This window comes from Uranotaenia lowii, chromosome 3, assembly GCF_029784155.1.
Source record: "Uranotaenia lowii strain MFRU-FL chromosome 3, ASM2978415v1, whole genome shotgun sequence".
Taxonomy (NCBI): Eukaryota; Metazoa; Arthropoda; class Insecta; order Diptera; family Culicidae; genus Uranotaenia; species Uranotaenia lowii.
In genome coordinates this window covers 11,448,297-11,465,783 of record NC_073693.1, presented here as the reverse complement: position 1 = coordinate 11,465,783, position 17,487 = coordinate 11,448,297, and the positions used below count along the sequence as shown (strand labels likewise).

General features: G+C 33.2%; 1 long non-coding RNA gene across 1 annotated transcript; it reads right to left on the bottom strand.

Annotated features, from left to right (window-relative positions):
- Positions 1–579: 579 nt before the first annotated feature.
- Positions 580–13,393, bottom strand: LOC129757212 (uncharacterized). The gene is made up of 2 exons (XR_008739645.1): positions 12,784–13,393; positions 580–4,515 (listed from the first exon to the last, which is right to left on the bottom strand). It is a non-coding gene; the product is annotated as an uncharacterized LOC129757212 (long non-coding RNA).
- Between the last annotated feature and the right edge of the window lie 4,094 nt (positions 13,394–17,487).

Below are 17,487 nucleotides of genomic sequence, written 5' to 3'. Positions count from 1 at the left end.
ATTGAAGATTGAAATCAATTAATGAATAACCTAAAGTCTAATTAACCAACTTCTCTCGATAGTGAAAGTTGGTTAACTAGACCAAAGTCAAGTTTGTCGGATAAAGTACTTAGTTTTTGCTTTATAGTTGCTAATTGAATTTTTGAGGCATTTAAAACGTTTGAAACGTTTTGCAATTCTTCTACCTAATAATAACATAGATAAGGTTTCGTTTGCAGCAGCGTGTTAAATTGTTCATTTTTATTTTTCATTCCGGGCAGGATTCCGAGCATTCCTGGGAAAAAGGATTGTCAGATTTCCCGATTCCCGGGAACGCTAAAATGGCAGGGCAGCATGCAACTCCAGATCAGAACACGCCTTGCTGGATGAAACCGATCTTGGTTGTTAGAAGAAAGGTCATTGGAAAAATGATGAAGAAAAATCGAAGAACTCTTTTAACAGACGATGGTAAACGATACATAAGATGCATAAATGCACTACAACTCAACATCAAAGGTCTAAAAATTTCCAAGATAAGTATTGTGATAAGCGATGAAATTTCTTTCGAACTCTGTCCATGAAAAATAAACGACTAAAATATTTCTTTTGTAGGGTTTTGTGATAAACCTGGTTTTATTCAAAGCTTACAAGGTAGGAAGGTAAAAGTTCAAACTCGAACGGGGCACACTCAAACTAACAAACAAAGGTTGCTGTGGTGTTTTTTTCCTGATTACAAATTAAAGTTCTCTTACAGTCTAGGGATTTGTCTTATACAATGAAAAGCTTACTGTTAGGTTTCTTTAAATTTAATGTTAGCAATGGGAAAATTTTCGTTGATAAAATTTAGAAAAATGTAATTTGAAAGCTTAAAAACGAAAAAACGTTTGAAAGATTAAACTCTAATAATATTGGGAATTAAATCTAACTTGACGAATACGAATGTTAAGAAAAAAGTTAGTTGATTGAATTAAAATGTGTGTTTAACGGTAAAAACTCGCGAATACAATTTTTTTTTCAGCTAGTTTTCGCCTACACTTGAACAAACTGTCACTGTCACTGTGACAGTTTGATTTCTAACCAAAGCAAACATAACAGACCTACTAAGATTGGGTTGATTTTTTCGATTGTTCGCCTAATCCTAGTAGCAACGGATACAAACATAAACGTAACGGTTCGATAACGGTGATTGTGTTGTGTGTATGTGGTTTCTTTTTGTTTTTGTACGGTAACGATTGGGGGCTTTAACAACTTTTCATAATATAAACATAACCTGACAACTTGAACAAACGCGCTCTAATTGGTAACAGTAAAAAAAAACATTAACAACGAAATTGTACGAAGAGGATTCTGTTTTGGATCCGGTTAGCGACAATTTGATCCAGTTTGATGTTCCACTTCGACAATTCTTTTTTTTTTTTGGTTTGGGCTTTTCACCGATTCGAGAACAAACGCTTACAAGCAATGCTGAGAATAAAACAATCTGTAACACTTAGTAACACTAGATAACAACTGCTCGGCGTGTTCTGTGTGTTTTGTGTTTGTGTAAGTTTTTTTTTCTTTTTGTTGGTGAACGGTGTTTTGGTCTTAAGAACTAGTTAACAAACAAAGCAATAACAAGGGTAACAACGAGTAACAATAACGTGTGGTTAACAATCTTTTGTGTAACAAACATCCGGCTTTCCGGATGTTATTTCAACTGAGCACTGTCAATGGCAAAGTTTCTGAATCAGTAGGTTAGGATTAACATCGTATAAACGTTTCAAACGTGCTTTGGTTGATCTTCTGTGAACCATTTGGCTTTGTGTCTTTCAGAACAATTAAACTGTCTCAAGTGTGATGTTTTCCTAAACAAGTGGTTTCCCGCATTGATTTTCAGTTTTTCCCTTGCATTTTCCTCCTTTTTACTTGGGTGGCCTTTTCCGTGGCACGGTTGCATTTATCAAATCCATTCTCTTACGAAGGTTCAACACGTTACCGTTTTGACGTTTTTTTGCCTAACGCTTGACGCATCAATCAAATGCCAATCAAAGCAGGCGCGTGTTGAACCAATGCAACATTATGGACTTACGAAAAAAGTTTAAAAAATTTTAGAAGAATAAAAAACTAACCTACATAAAGGGTGAAATTATTGTCAAAGTCACCTGGAGCGAGTTTGATCGCTCGCAATTTTTTTTACGTATAGAAGGTGGTTATTGTTAGAAAACACTTAAAAACTTAAATGACTAACACACTCAAACGAACAGAAGATGAAATGATTAAAAAAGTAAATGCGGGCGCCATGTTGAGCTTCGGACAATTTGGGTGACAGCTGCCACGTTTCAGTTCCAAATAACAAACAGTAACAAGCGAAGGGTTAACAGGAATGTAACAGGCATGAAACTTAACGGGTAAACTTGAACGAAAACATAATGAAAAACAAAAAAAACAGGTAACGAAAACAAAATTGTTGAACGAATTAGTAGCGGCAAGTTCAAAACATAATAAATGAACTCGCTTTAACTGCGTTTCAACAAAACAGAACGGAACGAAACAGAAAAAACAAAACAGAAACAAAAACAAAACAACATGCAAAGGTTAATAACAGTGATAACATAAAGATGTTCGAGCGTAACGCAGCAACCGATTCGTCTTCGGGTGAAAGCCGAAGCGGTTGCTGTGCCACGTTTCGAATCTAGTGACGTCGTGACTCCAACAAGTAACAACAGGCACTGTAACGAATGATAACAGAAGAGTAACAGATGGGAAACAGAAACATGAAACAAAAACGGTAACGGGTAACAGGTAACAACGAAGTTTCCAGAATCGAGTCGAGCTTTCGAAGCAAACAAAATTCGTCCAAAATTTGCTGTTTGCTTGAAATCGCGTAACGGTAAACAGAAACAGTTACGATTTCGAGCGTCACAACAGCAAAAGTTGAAGAAATTTTGCTCCTGTCTCAGAACAAGTCAAAACAAGTAACAAATAACAAACAAAACTTCGGGTCACGATCTCGATTCTGTGGGGTACGATTGGAAACAAACGGTTGAAAGAAAACGGATAACGGGTAACGATAACAAACGGGTAACAAACGGGTAACAAACAAACAGCCATAACGATGAATAACAAACGGTTTTGGAAAAGGGTAACGCTTTCACTGTCAATTGTCGGAAAAACATGGACGCCTTTTGAAAAATTGAAAAAAAAAAAACAAATAAAATTAAAACAAAAAAACGAAAGGCACTCGAAAAAACAACAATCTTAACCTAATTGTTTGAAAGGGTTTCCTAAGCTAGAACACACACATTTGAAAACATTTTAAAACGAAAAAAAAGGAAAGTTTGAAAAAAGTTTAAAAACACTCGAAAAAACACTCTTAAGAAACGATGAATCAAAAAACAGTTGAAAAAAAAGTTTTGAAAAATGCTGACGCGCTCCAAAAATGAGGCAACCACTTGATGTAATGAATTCGGGGGAAGCATTGGGAAAAGCGTGAAATATTTATGGTTTGGAAATTGAAATACTCGGAATGCCATTCCGGGGATCACGTACGAGTTCCCAGGACACGGAAACGTAGTCGGACCGGGACGGAAGTCGGCAATGAAAAATGGTATTTCGCTGTTCGATTTTTCTTCCTCGGAATCGCACTGCTGCTGGTAGCTGATCCTTCTTTTCTCCCGTCCTTTACTTCTTGTGTGTGTATGTTTGAGTATGGAATATCCTCACTCGAATCGAAGGCAGGTACACACGAGAAAAAAAGTCTCAGGAAACTGCAGCTTCAGCCGTTCTCTCATTGATGATGGTGCTGCTGCAGTAAATTGAACTGTTGCTGACATTTCACGTATTCTCTCTCTCTCTCGGCTTCTGGCTGCAACTTCTTTGTTCCGGTTGTGATCCAAAGTTTGTGCACGCCGAGACAGAACGAAAGTTCCGGATCAGACACACAATCGAAAACGATTACGATGCTGCGGGGGAATATTTTCTATCCTTTCGACCGTCTTTTTTTCTGCCCGTTTGTCGGTTTATGGAACCGAAAACGACTCGGCTCTGCTTGGCCAAGGATGACGATGCCACTAGATAACTGGTGGTCATAAAAAGCTCCGCGTGGAGATAGCCAAAACGTCGGAACAGATTAAGCCGTTTTTGTTCGACGGTGTTTGATCTATCGCCCTAGCTCTTTTCTCACCATTATCCCATGTGGTCCTTCGAGCCGGATTCAGGTCGTCGATGCAGTATGTGGGTGTGTATGTGTAGAGCTATTTGTATTCTTGGCAGGTTGCTTGGTTGGACTCGGACCGTACTTCCTTTTTTTCTTACCGTCCAACCTCCTCATCGGCGTGTCCAGAGCGTTCCAAGCCGGCACACGCGATTTTTCGGAGGTCCCTGGAGGCCCGCGCTGCTGAAGCTTACGGATGATTCCGGGAAGTTTACCATCCCCAAGTGGCTCCCTGCTGCGTGAAGCGTTTGTCAGTTCGTGGACGATCGCGGCTCCCACAGTCGAGACTGCTGCTGTTCTGCGACGATGCGTTACGTTGCGTTACGCTGCCCGTTGCGTCATTCCTGGAACGAAATGGAAAAGCCAAAATGTCCACGCGTTAGTTTAAGTAGGTCTTTAGCACCAAACGGGGGGAATGTGAGGAGACGACGGCCGTTTTTTATGGTGCTGTAGCGTGTTTGTATTTTTTTTTACTTTTGCTTTACCAACAAACGATAAATTTGGATCATTTCGTTCCATTTCTTTTTTTTTGTGTAGGTTTTGGTTTTAGATGGTTTTGAAATTGGTTTTTGAATGTTTTGTTGCTGGCTAGACCTTACAGAAACTGTTTTCTTTGGTTATGCTTTCTTGTTTTCCTAGTGTTTGTGTGCTAGTATTGTTTAAAATTGACTTTTAAGCTTTGGGTCAAAGCCGGGGAAACTAACTGCGGGTAAAATCAATTTCAAACAATAGGACTGTGATTTTTGAATAAGAAAAAAAAACTAAAACTATTTTAGAGAAAAATAAAAGTAATCTCACTAACGGATTAATAGATTCGATCGGGAAGGGAAATGTTTGTAAAATATTATTTCGGGCGAAGAATAAAAACAGGAGAGTTGAACGCAAAAAAGTGAAGCCTTGTAGTTGTGTGTGTGTGTGTGTGAGTGTGTTAAGTGCTCTCGGGCACTTTGGTCCGGTCATCCCTCTTCTAACCCTCGGGATGGCAACGGATTTTTCCATGTGTGGATTTCATGCCAAACGTTTTATTGATCAAAGCTGCGAATGCTGGTGTTTTTTTTAGAAAAAATGACTTATTTTTTATCAGAAAAAAATTATTTGTCTCTAAAGATTGATTTTGAAGTTTGATTTTTTTTTTGGTTAAAGTGTTTTTGAACATCTTCGTCGTAATGTGTATGTCTTTGGAATGAGATTCAATGAGATCTGACTCAATTTTTTAATAAAATTTTAATTTCGAAGCTGCTTATAGGTTGATTTTTAGTTTCGAAATTCCTAGAGCTGCGCTTGTGATTTTGAATTTTGGTTAATTCAATGATAATGGTTTGAGTATTGAATTTTTATGATCTTATAAGTCTTATTCATTTAAAATATATTGATTCAACTAAAAGAGAGTTTTTACTTTTGGTTTTGTCACTAGTTCTGGATATTCAAATTTGCTCTTGATTTTGCAATATGATGATTAAAAATGAGGATTATAGTCTTTTGAGGTCCAATGAAGTTGATTTTAAAGTCCGATCTTATCAAAAATGCCTAAATTGATTTTTTTGAATTTTAAACTTTCTTTATTTTTGCATTGATTTGTTTTTGAAAGCAGCAATGAGTTTAATAAAAATGAAGATAATAGTCTTTTGAAGTCCAGTGTAGTTGTCTTTTTTTGTCCGAATAATAGATACACACGAAAGTCGTTTTTCGATTTTTTTTTTTGTTATTTGAATCAGAGATATATTGGTAGATAGATGATCTTGATGATGACTAGTTATATTTTTTTATGAATTTAACAAAAATTTGATCTACAAAATTTCCAAACAGTTTCAAGAATTGGGTTCGATTTTTTTTTTTATTTTAAGAAAAAACTTTTGTCCTGTTTATCCAGATTACGTTTTGGATAGTTTTGTGGTCTCCAAATGAGTTAAAAAAAGAGTCTAATGACCAATTTTTGGATGTAAAGTTTATCATGAGTCTGATGATGATTTTTTTAGTTGCTGTCGTGAAGCATGAAAAGATTTTGTCCAGATTACGTTTTCGATTGTGTTTTGGTCTCCAAATGAGTTAAGAAAAGCGTCCAATGACTATTTTTTGGAATCTAAGTTTTGAAAGAGCCTGATGATGATTTTTCTAGTTGTTTTTGTTGTGAAAAAAGATTTTGGTGAGTGATTTTTCCATATTTTTTCACTTTAGTATTATTCCATTTACTTTTTCTATTCGACAAAATTTTATAACAACGCGAAGAACAAAATAAATAGAATTCCGATACAAGCTGTGACAATCTGGATTAATCTTTGAAATTGAGAGTGTACGAATGCTATTCGCAAACAATTATGAGAAAATTTGCAGTTCTAAGAGATAGAATAGTCACGAGCTGTTTATGGGGAGAGGCCGTCTTTCATTATCTTTGGCTATCAGGTATTAGAATGTTAATAAGGAACATAATGTTTTTTTAAGGAACTTAATGACGTGTTTTTGAATCGATTAAACTCAGTTTTGAATTTTTGGTTAAATTATCGCAATTTCTGTACAAGTTAATCTATTTTTCCTGATGCTTGAAGGAGAGAGACTATGAACGCCTTCCATTGATTGAGCTTCTAGTGAGAGAAAGTTTGTACTCTCTTGAGAGAGTACAAACAGAATGAGAATCATTTCTCTTTGAAAAGAGAGGATCTGTATTGATTTTTTTGATCCAGGGTTTAGCCTGTTCATTATTTGCAGTTTTGACTGGTAGTTTTATTCTGAACTCAAATTATGCTTTTGATTGCTGCTGCTGAACTCTAAAAAGACTTTTGGTAGGACGAGATTTTGGATTTAACTGAGGAATATTTTGATCCATTTTTTTTGTAAATTAAATTTTTATCAAGTCTTATGGTATTTTTGTAATAAAACTCTAGTTCAACAATACGTTTTAAAGATATTTTTTTCACTCCAGTAATTTCATTTTAATTTTCTATTCTCTAAATTAATCCATTTTGTAGAGACTGCCAAGAAAGAATGGAGTTGGTTTTCAGTGCGAGTATGGCTTATTAGTAACAATCGGTCTCGATGCTCAAAATTGAGAGAATACGAAAGTCTTGCCTAGATCTGTAGATCTAGTGATAGTCTGCTTCAGCGTTGCCAGATTGCAAACCGCTCAAATCCGTAGGTTTTACGAAACACGAAAAATGTACTAATTTTGGCAAAATGAAACTTGATAAGCTTTTTTTTTTTGATCGTCAGGTAGATTTTTTTTCGTTTATCCGGAGAAATCAGTAGACGTGGCAACGCTGGTCTGCTTTTGAGAGAGAATGAGAAAAAGCTATGCTCAAAAAGAGAGAGCGCATTCGTTGCTCTCAAAGTGGTTTTCACCGAATTTCGTTTGATTTTTTTCATAAATGAGTCTGACAGTATTTTGGAATCATTCCGTCATGGTTTTGCTCTTGAAATGAATGAAACTTGATGACCTTTTTTTTGGTCGTCAGGTATAATTTTTTCGTTTATCCGGAGAAATCAGTTGACTTGGCAATCCTGGTGATTTTGTACTTTTGAGAGAGAACGAGGCAAAGCTATGCTGACAAAGAGAGCGCGTTCGTTGTTCTCAGAATGGTTTTGCACTAGACCAATTTTTTTTTAATCATTCTGACAGTATTTTGCGGTCATTCTGTCATGATTGTGCTCTTGAAATGAATGAAACTTGAAGAATTTTTTTCGGTCGTCAGGGAGAATTTTTTCATTTATCCGGAGAAATCCTTAGACGTGGAAACGCTGGTCTGCTTACACTTTTGAGAGAGAACGAGGCAAAGCTATGCTCAAAAAGAGAGCGCGCATTCGTTGCTCTCAAAGTGGTTTTGCACTGGACCGATTTTTTTTTTCTTTTAATGAGTCTGACAATATTTTGCAATCATTCTGTCATGGTTTTGCTCTTGAAATGAATGGAACTTGATCATCTTTATTTTTTGTCGTCAGGTAGAATTTTTTCATTTATCCAGAGAAATTCGTAGACGTGCCAACGCTGGTCTGCTTGTACTTTTGAGAGAGAACGAGGCAAAACTATGCTCAAAAAGAGAGAGCGCATTCGTTGCTCTCAGAGTGGTTTTGTACTAGACCGATTTTTTTTAATAATTCTGACATAATTTTGCGGTCATTTTGACATGGTTGTGCTTTTGAAGTGAATGAAACTTTACGACCCTTTTTTTGGTCCTCAGGTAGAATTTTTTCGTTTATCCGGAGAAATCCGTAGACGTGGCAACAACGCTGATTTGCTTGCACTTTTGAGAGAAAATGAGGCAAAGCTATGCTCAAAAAGAGAGAGCGAATTCGTTGCTCTCAAAGTGGTTTTTTAATTATTTTTTTCTTTTTAATGAGTCTGACAGTATTTTGCGGTCATTCTGTCATGGTTTTGCTTTTCAGGTAGTTTTTTCGTTTATCCGGAGAAATCCTTAGACGTGGCAGGTTTACTTACACTTTTGAGTGAGAACGAGGCAAAGCTATGCTCATAAAGAGAGAGCGCGTTGGTTTTGCACTTCATCGTTTTTTTTAATTTTTTTTTCCTTTTAATGAGTCTGACAGTATTTTGCGGTCATTCTGTCATGGTTTTGCTCTTAACCGAATGCGAATTTATCGGAAATTATTTATGATAGTTTCGGTGTTTTATTGCATTTTTGATTGCCGTTTTATAGTGTTGTTGCTTCATTTTGATGTCCACTTTATGATTTTTTTTTCAAGATTAGTTTGTAGAAAGTTGTAGAATTACTTAGCAGGATGAATTTTTATTTTGGCTTCCCAATTTTTTTTCGTAGCTTTCAATGCAGTCAGTGTTGCTTCAATTCCAATTTCAAGATAGATTTTTTTTTCCAAAGTTTTGCGCATGTTTTGCTTCATCTATTGAGTGGTTCATGCGTTTGTTGCATCTTTTCTATGTCCGATGATGAATTCTAATGCTTTTTTTCAATTATATTGTTTTCCTTAAGTATCAGTATTAATTTACCAATTTTTTTTGTTGAAATCAGTGTAGAATTTAGTCTTTCTTTGCTAATAATTTTTGCATTTGTTTTGGAAAACCGGTCAAGAATTGTAATTTTGCTTCGTTTACATTTTTCAGCCAGTACTCAGGAAATATGTTTTTTTTTAAAGCAGTAAGACTCATCGATAGTTTAATTTAATTTTTCTAATTTTATGTAACGTCCATGTTTATTGTCGAATGTTTTTTTTTATCAATTTCAAATTGATGAAATTGTTAAAATGTCGTGCGCTGTTTGAAAAGTGTCGTTTTCAGAGGATCTGTTACAAGTTTTTGCGTTTTTCTGTATTATTTATCCAGTTTCTTGTAGTTTGAATTTTGTTGATTCGAAATAAATTTACCAATTCTCTTTATTTTGATTTTTTTTCTTCATTTCAAAAATTTTCTACAATTTACGAATTGTACCAAAAAAATGTTATTTGATCACTTTCTACTAAATTTCGAACTGGCTAAACAATTATGCTTAATGATATTTTTTTTTTTTAAATTTCGATTAACTTAACTGAATAACTTTTCAAAAATCAAGATTGAGTCGTTTTTGAGGATTTTTTTTAAATTAACAAAAATGAGAATAAAAGGTTTCAGAAACTTTTACTTGTTTTGAATTTGGTTTAGATTACGAAGTTAATCAAAGCAATCGTAAGATTCCCTTGACTTCAACCCCAGTGGTTTTTTACAGTAGAATTATTGATCCAAGTAGGCTTATATTAGAATAACGAAGTGTTTCTGACTGGTTTTTGAATTTTGATTTGGGAAGGAATTATTTTTTTTTACCAAATGAGAATTTTAGTAAGGTTTAGATTTTGATTGGATTTTTGATTTTTTTTTATTGGTTTGAAAGTTTATTTTGCGAATAGTTCGAAATACAAATTTAAAATGCTAGAGTTCTGTAACAAAATATGGAACGAAGTCTTTCGAAATGTTTGTTTTTGTTTTCAGATGAAATCAGCTTTTTGAACAAGGGTTAGATTTTTAAATTCTAAAGAAATGAACGAGATTTAGATTTTGAAATTTTAAAGAATATTTGTTCAGATTTGATCAATAAATTTTGGTTATTTGAATAGTTGAAGAATATTTGTTTCTGGAAGTTTTTTGATTTTTTGTAGACTGATTTCAAGTTCAATATTTCATACTGGAAGGTGTTTTTTGTTAGAGCCTAGAAAAGAAGAAAAAGGTAATTTAAGGAGAAAAAGATGATTTTGTTTCATTTTGAGCGTTTTCTTAATCTGTTTTTTTTTTGCTTTTAGTATATTAAACTTTGTATGTATCCTGGATTGAGTTTATCTTAGAATGTTTTTTTTTCCTATGATTTTTTCGTTTTTTTATTTGTTTTAGTTGCGAATTAAAACGTTGAGAAATCCAAGTTATTTTTCGTTTCAGTCAAAGTTGTTTTGAACTCAGTGTTTTCTTAATAAAAAATTGGCAAGTCATGTCGCACTACATTTGGAAAAAATTTTGTTCAGCGTCTGATTTCGAAGTTTAATTTGGATTGATTTTGTAAAATTTTTGTTTTTTTTTTTTTAATTAAATTCAGTATAAAGCCAAGACAATCATAAAATATGAGCCCAAATATTTGAAAGAAAAAAGTTAAAGTCGAGTATAAAAGATTATTTTAATTTTAACTATCCTAATTTTGAGTTAATATTGTTTTCAGTTTAATTTTCTTTGAATTTAGATAGTCTGATCTGCTTTAAACTTATTATCTTTTTGTATTTAATTTGTAGACAACTTAAATTTTGTGTTCTGAATAACTGAGTTTTTTTTAGTTTATTTCAATATTTTGAATTTTTTAAGTTTAAATTTCATTCATGAATTTTGTGTAAATATTTAGATTCTTTGCCGATGTTTGAGATTTTCGTACCAAATCTGAATTAGAAAATTATTTTTAAGTAAATGAAGAACGTTTTGTATGCTTGAAAAGAAAAAAATGCTACTTTTTTCCTTTATCTTTAAGAATTGGGAAAATTCTACTTTTGTTAAAAGTTTTTACGTCAAAAAAGGTTTTTTAGAGTAAGTTTTGTGAAGCAACGAAATTCATTAATTTTTTATGAAATTAGTTTGAAATATTAATTTTTTTCTGACTAAAATCTTGTTTTTTCTGGGTTCTTTGAATTTATAATTCTGAATATTTTTTCGAGATGGCAGATTTGGAAATTATCGTGTGATTCGAATGTCCTGATTATTTCAAAAAAGTTTTTATTGTACATTGTAAAATGTACTTGTTATGTGTTCAAGTTTCGTTTTCGTAAATTTTCCTACCTTATTGTCGTACAAAATCGGATAAATAGTCGGATGAAAGTACAAAGAAGTTTTGATAAATGATTTTTGTTAAGAGAATCTTTTGAATTTTAGATAACTGTTTTACTCAGATTTGGTTGAAATGTAATTTTAGGCTTTTTTCTATACTCTTCGACTTTTTTTGATGACTCCTGTTGCCCAAAATTAAATTTTAAAAATGTCTTTCTGCTCAGAAAACTCAGAAAAAAAATTAACGATCAATTTTATATTTAAAAAAAATTGAAACCGATTTTGAGATGCATTTCGAGTGTTGCCGAAATTTTCGAAACCTACCAAGCATTGCAGTTTGATTTGTGATTGATTTTGTTTCTAGTGTTAACTGTCAGAAATTTTGTGGTGGTCAGTTTTTGGTTGATTGGTTTGTGTTTTATTTATTCTTCTTCTGTGCTTACCAAATCGCCACACCAAAGAGCGGTGCAGCAGATTCAGTGGTACTGAAACTAAAATTTGCATTCATAAATATTATCAAAGCAGGATGAAAAAAATTAACGCCCAATGTAAGAAAATTTTATAGGTTAAATTAGAGCTAAAGAAAAGATCCTAGATTTTGTACATTTAATTTCAATATTTTCTTCAGAAGAAAAGGGGAAAATATTTATAAAACAAATTTTAGCTCTTGGGATTATCGATGAAAGAAGAGATCTTTTCATTTTTTTAAATTGTAAAGTGATAAGGCAAAATGGTAGAAAAATTAAAACGAAGAAATAGAAAACTAAAATTATTTTTGATTTCGCCAAACTTAATTAAAAAAGAAAAAAACTTGAAAATGGATGACAAAAAATTAAATTTAAAAATTTAAGCTTAATGAAAAAGAAACAAAAGAAAGCGAAGAAAAACTTAAATTTAATCAATACATTTAACAAACAGAAAAAGCTAAATTTCGACAAGATCTCTTCTCTCACGAATCCAGTTGATCAAAACGATGTGTAAATCTTCTGTTTCGAAGTTTATGTTCTTACAAAAGGGACTGATGACCTGGAGAGGAAAATCGCCCAAGCGTTCCAACGTGTGCGTGTGTAAAAGCAAATTTCCTCCAGAAAAATCCAAGTTTCATCAGTCCACCAGGACGGAAAAACATTCTACAAACATTTCACCCTTTGCTGTGTTTTTTTTTTGTTTTGTTTAATATATTTTATGTTTTGTCTATTTGCTCAAATCAGTGACTATTTCTTCTGAATGAACTAGATTTATATATATTCTATTTTGAATTGAACTATTTTATCGATAGAATTTTGACTAAAACTAAAATTAAGGCACTTTCGAAATAAAATTAAATAGAAACTGTACAATGAACTAAAAATTTCAGTCGAAAATTTTGAAAATAACCTACCCATTGAGTTGGATTGAAGCAGGCGCTCTCGTCGACGATAACAGTCTTCGGCTTTCCGAAGCACGATCGTACCATCCGAAGGCTGATAAGACTCTCGTCCCTTGGGTGGAGATAATTCCACGACAAAACGCCTCCCTTGATCAAAGCACACTCCGTTGATGTTTCGTTTCCCGTCCTCCACACCCGCTCACTGATAAAGGCGGCTTAACAGTCTTCCAACTTTGAACTTTCAACTGTCACTTTCACTTGAACACATAAAATTCCAATAGTCCACACATGACATCTGCATCCGATAAGATTTTCACACTTTTCAACCCCAACCTTAATTTTGACCAACTGATTCTTATCACTTTTCCAAAGCAAACAACTCGACTCAGCTAATAACGATCTAAGGTTCGGCTTAGCGTTCCGGATTCCCGAAGGAAGAGCCGAAAGCGCTTGCCTGCCTGCCTGCCTAGATCGGGATCTCTCTTCGTGCTCGGTGCTCCGATCTCTTGGGTTGCTCACTGAAGTGTGATGGCTTTCGGTTCGGAACCGTAAGCTTTTATACCGATCTTCGGAACCAACACAGCCAAACAAAGGACGACGGATCGAAAGAAAACAAACCCAAAACAGGAGGGTGACTCTGACTCATTGCTTTCCCATGACAACGTGCCGTGACGTGACGTGTTGTTATGTGTGTTGGTATCAGTAGGCTTTTGTTTGATCGCCCCTTTTCCTTTTTTGACCCAAAGTTGCTCAAGATTACGACGTTGCTGCTGCGCAGATAGGGGAGAGCTCCTGAGATTGTAAGAAGCGCGCGCAATAAGGATAAGGAACAAGCTGCCTGAACTAACTGGAATCTGACTCGAAGGGTCTTTCGCCTCTATGTGATCGAAGGATTTGATTCCGGGGAGATTTCATACATCAAAAGGGTCCGATAAATTTATGCAGCTGACAGATTATTCCTACCGCGTCTCGTTCTCGTGGAGATGAGGTTCACCTTTGGGTGGTGTAAGGATTTGATTCGGGAAGAAATCTGGTTCGAAGCTGGTTTTCCATGAGAAAATACCTTTACGTTTTACCTTTTTGCGTTTATCAAGGAGGGAAAATTAAAAGTCCTGAGGAAAAAAGGGATTAGGGACTGCTTCTGGAAGAATCCAGTTCTTCTAGTTTCCAGTAACGTATTTCTGTTCATTATAAAAAAACAGAAAAAAACAACGGTTGTAAACCAGCGGACTTTTTGTGTTTGTTACTCCGTCGTTTAAAAAAGGAAATTTTAGATCTAACGATCATTTCTGTTCTAATTTAAGATGTATCTCTGGACTCGTAAATTTTCATAGCCTACTAAATCGGCCACGTGTTTCGAATAAATGGAGGTTATAAATTCAACTATCAAGTTTTTTCGTCATTAGGGAAGGTATTCTTTGAAAAAGCTGATCGTATAATAACATAAAATTCGGTTATACCTTTTTATTCGAAAATTATGAAAAGTTATCATATTTATCCAGAATTTAGATTTCAGTTTCTGTTCCTATCGAAGTTTTCGTACTATTTTCATACAACCAGCTTTGATCATACACAGTTAGTTCAATGAGCAGTTTGATCAAACAAAATTTTAGATTACAGAAGAAAATTTGTTTATCAAAATTTGCAGTTGCCTTTGCGTCAGCTTTGACACTTTGTACTGACAATTTTTTTCCCTTTTTATGTTTCATTTTGCCAAAAATCCCAAAATTATGTTTCATTTTGCCAAAAATCATTGAGAAACTGGTTAATTACCTACATCATAAAATGTTGATCGTCACCAAATACCGAACTCATATTGTTACAAATTTAAAACCACTCAACTTCTTCCGATGAGAGCACAAATGGACCTCCTCTTAAGTCTCTCTTAAAAGTTTTATGTTATGTAAAATACACAATCACCACGTTTGTCGATCACAAAAGTAAGCAAAAACGATTCGGAAAACAAATGGAAATCTAAATGATTAAAATAAAATTTAATTCTCAATTCTTTCAATCCTAAATTTCATCAGAAGGTACTACATTTTTCTAGGACAATCTATTTGAAGAAAAGGCTCCTCAAGCCAAAGCCATTGATGGTTTTTTATGGGAGAGCAATCATGAACTATAAAGGAAAATCTTAACAAAAATAATAATTTTAATTCGTCTTATCATTCATTTTGTCCATCGAATTCTGAACGAGTAACATACGTTACAGTCTTAATGTCTAAGAGATTTCATTATCTAATAATTTATTATAATTTAAAGTGGTCAATTGTTTCCTCCATAATGCAAATTGTAATGAAATTTTCCCAAAAAATATTGTAATACTTATTTAAACCTATCAATCACCCCATTTTTTTCGAATTGGATGTAACAAGATTTCATTTAATTCTAAAATATTCAAAGTTTTTTTTTATTCAATTTAATAGCGCTCAAAAATTCACGAAGTTTTAAATTGGAAATACAAAAGTTTGTTAGCTTCGTTTTTTGGCTCACTCATGCTTTCATATTTCACATTTAAAACAATATACTACATAAAGTGGTCAATTGTTATCTTCATGGAGTAAATTATGATAAAATATCTGCAAACTTCATATTGTATGTCGTTGGAAAGGTGGTTTTGATACCAAAACTGTGAAGTATGTGATTGAACTCGGCAAAACTCGATAGATAGGGAAATGGGCTTATTTTGGACCAAGAAATGTTCTTATTTTGGACCACCTTGCATATTTCTCTTCTAAAGCAATAAATCGTGAAATTATTTAACGAAGATGATTGAAACATGGGTTTAAACATATTTCTTCATTTGGTTTTTTTTTTCATATTTATTCGCTTTAATAGAAAGATAAGCAAGGTGGGTCAAAATAAGATCCTTGGTGCAAAATAATAACGAGTAAAAATGACTATTTTTGTTAAATTTTTCAACATACATATCTCGATTAAACTTCAAAATTCTCTATAGTGTATCCAGCAAAATGTATGAATAACTGTCAATTAGTTTATCAACCTTATCGGTGAAAAATGATGTCCTTTTTTATTACGTTCGTGAATGATCTTTGTGAAACACTCCACTCTGAGAAGCTTCTCTTCGATGATGATCTCGAGCTTTTTATTAGTGATGCCTCTTAACCTCCAATTTGATCTCATTGAACTATATTAGAGGTATTTCGAAATATTTCAAAATAAGAGAAACAATTAAAACTTTTTTTAACCCAATTTTTAAATAAACTTACTTCGTTATCTTCAGATTGCCCGATTTTATCCGGGTTTGTTCAGATATTTAATGCAAAATTTGAAAAAGTTCGGTCCGGCTCGGTTGCCGGGATAACAGTGAAAAAAGCCCGGATTTTGCCAGGATTTATTCAATTTGTCTGGATATTGCTCCGATCTCAGGTCGTCAATTAAGATATCAAATATCCGGCAACGTGCTACAAGAAATCTGACAACCTTGATTTAAAAGAGACAATTTTAAAAAATCTTTCAATGATTGGTTTTTCCTAAGCTTTCTCGAATAAGCGCCACATGAATTTATGGTAATATTAATTTCTCTGAGTTTAAAACTGTGTTTAAAACATTATTGATATGGTGTTATTATTTCGATATATTTTATTTAATAGGTATTGGAAAGTATCTACTTCTAAATCTAAAATTAACTCTAATATAAAATTTTCTATTGTGATTCAGATTTCTAAGCATTTAAAACTCTTCTTTCATTCATTTGCTCTTGTAATTAATGCTCTTATACTATATTTTAACTAAGTTCAAGCTGGAACGAATGAAATGAAATTTTAACAATTTGTTTCGAATGGTAACAAATTTGCAATAAAAAGCGTATGAAAAAAGTGAAAAATTGTTTTTTATTCCTTAATGGACACAAAATTCCCATTTTTTTTAAAATGGTTTTTAAGATTTAATTGAAAAATAATGAAATATGGTAACAATTTCTGATACCAAACGGTAATTTTTCAATTCCACTTAATATTTTCAATCAAATGTCAACTTTTTCGAGGACTGTGAGTTATTTCGACTTCTAGAAAAAGTTATGCAGAGAATTTGACGAAATTTCAAACAAATTTTCTACCAAAATGAATTTTGAATATTTTTGTAAGCAAAACGCTTTGCGGTTTTCATCAATTTGTCAAATAAATTAGAATCATTTATATTGGAACATTAAAAGGCCCTCTTATGATTTCAGCAAAAGTTATCTGGTTTCCAATTGAATTTTCCAAAAATTGTAGGATTTTTTTTTTCTTAAGTATTGTATAAAATGAAAAAAAAGATAATAAAAAAAAATTAAATCAATTTTCAGTTTTTAAGCAGGTTTATTAGTTTTTCCTCTAGTTTATATTGACTGACATCAGTGAAAATTGGTTCATTTTGAAATCTCCAAGAGTTATAGCATATAGAATTTTGAAACCCATCCATATTCGTCAAAATTCACTCTAAGATTTTTCGAGTATTCAACTTATAAAATCTATCAGTTTTGAATGAAATCAATTCTTTATAGCTGATGAGTCAACAAATTTACACATGATAAACAAAAACTTATATTTTTTTTAATCTTTCCTTCACTCGAGAATTAAAATTTTGCCCAGATTTCTATAGTTTCGAAGATCGACCCGTAAAAAAAATTTCTCTTATTTTTTTTTTAAATTATGTTACTTAGTATGATAAATACAGATCCCGATCGATTTAAACAACAATCCATTTTGGCAA